Source organism: Arachis ipaensis, chromosome B08, assembly GCF_000816755.2.
Source record: "Arachis ipaensis cultivar K30076 chromosome B08, Araip1.1, whole genome shotgun sequence".
NCBI classification, from domain to species: Eukaryota; Viridiplantae; Streptophyta; class Magnoliopsida; order Fabales; family Fabaceae; genus Arachis; species Arachis ipaensis.
The window spans coordinates 112,411,519-112,416,075 of record NC_029792.2 but is presented as its reverse complement, the minus strand read 5'-3'; the positions used below and the strand labels follow the sequence as shown (position 1 = coordinate 112,416,075).

The following is a 4,557-nucleotide window of genomic DNA, read 5'->3' as shown; positions in this document are numbered from 1 at the left end:
CAAAACCTTTTTTTCTTATAAGAAAATTTTAATCGGTTTTCTAGACCGTATGAATGACCAATTTGTTCCAATCATAGGTTCATTAAGTCTATGCTGAACTAGCATGATTTTTCATACTCTCCTAAAATCTCAATCAGAAACCAATCACGCCCCCAAGCTCGAGTAACTCAAACAAATTCAACAATCAAATTATCATCTCATCATCAATATCCGATCTCAAAGGTACCACAATAGAAACAAACGCAGGCAAAACAGACAAGCAAAACACAGGTATATATAGCAGTTACAGCAAATAGCTCAGATAGCAGTTAATAACAGTTAAGCAATTAGAAAAATCCAAACAAATTCAAACTCAAGCAAAGCATACAAATGCATATGATGAATGGCTATCCTATGTCTAATGAGCACATTTGTCGGTTATATAGTCAAAGATGACATGTCCGATAGCTAACCCGAACATTGTCTCTCAGTTGCGTATTAACACCAATAAAGGGAATATGTGCCCTGTCACCATTAGAGGGAATAGGTGCCCTGTCACCCTTTCAACTAGAAAGAAAACACAGACATACTTGTCATCAATCATATCTCATTTATCATAATCATTCAATTTCATAATCAAAATCAGTTTTCATCATTTTTCTTCCTCATCTCTTTTTCGGAACAAGTGGACAACGCCACTACCTCTTACCCGGGGTCTCAACTCTTAATAAATTCAATTTTATTTTCAAATCAATTTCTCAATATCATTTAATTCATTGATAAATCTTACTTTTGAAATCAAATCTCATCATCCTTCCTTCAAATTCAATTATCATCATTCCTCGATTCTGTTTATTAACAATTCAAACTCAAAACGTAATTCATTCTTTTCTAAATAAAGTAAAACGCAAAATGTAATCCTTTTCTGAATAACTCAAAATTAAATTATAAAATCCTTTAAAAATCCAAATCGTTCTAATAAGCACTTCAAACAAAATCTCCAATTTTATAAAAATATAGGCAGCATCTCTTCTAAAACTCAGACTCTGCTACCCTTCTCGAGTCCCATCCAAAAATTCCCCAAACTCTTCTTAATCATTTCCAAATAGCAAATCATTTTCAATAATAAAACCATTTCCAAATATCAAATCCTTTTCAAGTTTGTTTTAAACCAAACTCCGAAATCAAGTCAGGTTCAATATCAAACCAAATTTCAATACTAAATATTTTCTAAAATCAAATCATTTTCAATAATAAAACGTTTCTAAAACCTCAAAAAAACCGATTTAGCAACCGCCACTTTAACAAAATCAATCACTCAAAATATTCAACCTTCTCAAACAGTCAACAATTCCACCAGGCAAACAATCACAATTATCTAGAGCAACTCAGTTCAATCCATAAGACTCACATAATCACCAAAATATATTTTTGCATCAATATCGATTTATAACAATTCTCAGAAATAAAATGAGTTTAAGAAAAGTGCCCTTACCTCGAATAGTCAAAATCTGAAAGCTATACAGCGTATCAAAAACCCCGAAGCCTCACTGAACGAAAATCCAACTTCCACGATTCACTTTCTAGTCACTGATATCACCAAATTTGCCTCTCAAAACATATATCTCGCTCTAATTCCACATAAAAATTAGAAAATCAAACCAGAGTTCATAATTATCATTAATTAACAAGAGTTAGTAGTTTCTCACCTTACCAACAATCGTTTGAGACAAGACCCAGCAGTGAGTCTCCAAGGTTAATTCGGCCCTAAAGTACCAAAATCATATAATCCATCAAAATCAAATTCCTAATTTCAAAACTACAAGGAGAAAGGCTAAGCAAGAAATAGTGAAGTACTTACCAAATTGTTTAGTAGATTTTGTAGAGCTCAACGCGGTGGTCACATGGCCACAAACGGTAAGGCAATCGGAACTCTGGATTGAAAGTTATATGAGATTGAAGGTAAGGTTAGGAATTGGAGTTTTTGTTTCCTCCTTCCCCCCAAGGTTTCAGCGTGTTTCGGTGGTATAAGGAAGAAGAAAGGTGAATTAGTGGGTTTTATATGTTGGACTATGAGTCTGGTTTGGGTTTGGTTTAGATTCGATCCAGTCGGTTCGACTCATTTGGTCTAATTTTGGGTCAAAATATTTAAAATTAGTGTCAAAATTCATATTTTAATTATTTCTACTCTTCTAATTTATCAAATTTAATTTTCTAATTTATTTAAATAAAAATTAATTTATTGATTAATTATTTACTAATTACCCGGGCTTTACATCCTACCCACCTTATAAAAATTTTCGTCCTCGAAAATTAAAGTAATACACAAGATATTTCATAGTTTTAATACTTTACTTTTGAATAATTTAAAAAAGTAAGAAGTATTGGCGTATATATAAATTTTCAAATACCGGATAAGCCATAAGACTTAGATATATGGGAAGAATGTGGTGTAAAGCAAAAGTTACAAAATAGGTGATGTGTGAGCATCTTATAACCATTTTTTACTTATTTTCTAGCTAAATTTAGTTAGAATTTATTAAGTTTTATTATATTTTAGTACAAAAATTCTTTTTGGATGCTACTTTGAGTTGTTTTGGTGTTTTTATTATTTTAGGTAAAATTCGGGTGAATTTGGTAGATTTTTGTACAAAAACAAAGGAAGAAAGTGAATGCTGTCAACCAGACCTCCTTGCATTCTAACGAGCATAATTTGAGCTACAGAGGTCCAATTGATGCGTTTTCAATGGCGTTGGAAAGCCAACATCCAGAGATTTCCAATGATATATAATAATTTATACTTTACTTCTGGAATCGCTGTCAATTCTGGCATTAAACGTCGAGCGTGGGTTTAGTGCCCAAAAAGGACAGAACCAGCGCCCAAGCACTACCAATCCTTGCGTTGAACGCCCATTTCTGGCGTTAAACGCCAATAATACGGATCAATCTCACCCAAAAGAGCATCTTTAACTAGATTTAGCTTTTAATTATTATTTTATTTAACTATTATTTTATCTTTTACTTTTATTATTTTTATTTACAAGCAAAATTTTTTAGGTTTAAAATTTATTATTTTAATTTAGTTTCATATCAAACTAGGTTAGATATAAAAAGGAAAAAGATTCACCTTTAAAGAAGGTCGGACCTTTTTGACATTTGCACACTTTTTAGAATTTTAGTTTTTCTCTGTAAATCATGAATTACTAAATCTCTTTTGTTAAAGTTAGGAGTTCTGTTCATCTTCTATGAATTAAGACTATTGCTTTTCTATTTTAATTAATGTATTGATTCAGTTTCAAAAATTACTTTCGCACCTTCCTTTTATTGCTATGCATCTTGATCGATCTTCTTAGTGCTTTTAACTACCAGATCCTCTTTGCTTCTTCCGGTGACTGTTTCTCAGTATCGATGAGAGAGAGATCAGAGCTCATGACGTTTTTCCTTACAATTTCCATGAATTATTATTGTATTCATTGCAATCTTGATGGGACCTATTGTAGTCCCGATACGTTACTTGCGGTTAAATTATATTTTAATCACCATAGTACGTTTACTTTTATTGAAGCTGTGTCATGCCATGACTCATGTGATGCTGTCTATCATTTGAATTTATATTCTGCAGGCGTTGTTTATATTATTTTCGGTTTAATTTTGCTGAATCATCTATCACGGTTCGGAGGTGAAGCTAAGTGGAAGATATGTAACCACAAAAATTTAGAAAATTAAAGTCCGTTAATACCAAGCTGCCATTAACAGGAATATAATAGTGGAATATAATAAAAATTGAATGCCGTTTCCAATATAGTTCTATATTTGGAGACAAGAAATGTCAATCTCATTGATATTTGGAATCAGATATTCATTATATAATATAAAAAAATCAGATATTTGGAGATTTGTTAGAACTTAGAACTAATCTGGAAAAAAAAAATTTCTTGAGCACCACTAGTATTTTCTTCTTCTCCTCTATTTCTCAAACTTCATCGATCTTCTCCAACTCTCTTCTTTTTAACATCTTTTTCCCTCACCCTTCAACATTTTTTCGTTGGTGTTACTTATTTACTCTATCCTACAATTTAAACCATGTCACTGCTGCATGTGGGACAAGTGTTACCATACCCTCTTCACCCCCAACGAAATGTGAGCTTTTCGCCTTTAATTGCGAAAAGATTTTTCGTCCCAACAATTTATTCCGTCCACCACACCAATGAGATTCAAACAGAATGAGTCAATAATAATAACATATTTTTCAATATGTATAAATTTAATTTGTACAGCCAATATCTATGTTTAAAAATTTTGCACAGTCATAATCACAAGGTAAATATTAAAAAAGGACTAAATCCTAATTTCAACAATGCGCAGTGGATACAAAACAAAAGAAAACAAAATTACAATCCACTTTATATTTGATGTATGCCACTTATGCATGATATATGTGTATCGTTGAAGCATATATATAATATTACCAATAATGCATGTCTCAGAATCATGTACACGTAACAGTATATAGCAGATATAATATAATATAATACATGCATGATCAACGAGGATAGAAATGTATTGAGATTCATCCAT

General features: G+C 31.7%; 1 long non-coding RNA gene across 1 annotated transcript; it reads right to left on the bottom strand.

Moving 5' to 3' along the window:
* On the bottom strand, positions 1,267–1,986 carry LOC110265707. The gene is made up of 3 exons (XR_002351923.1): positions 1,841–1,986; positions 1,689–1,746; positions 1,267–1,610 (listed from the first exon to the last, which is right to left on the bottom strand). It is a non-coding gene; the product is annotated as an uncharacterized LOC110265707 (long non-coding RNA).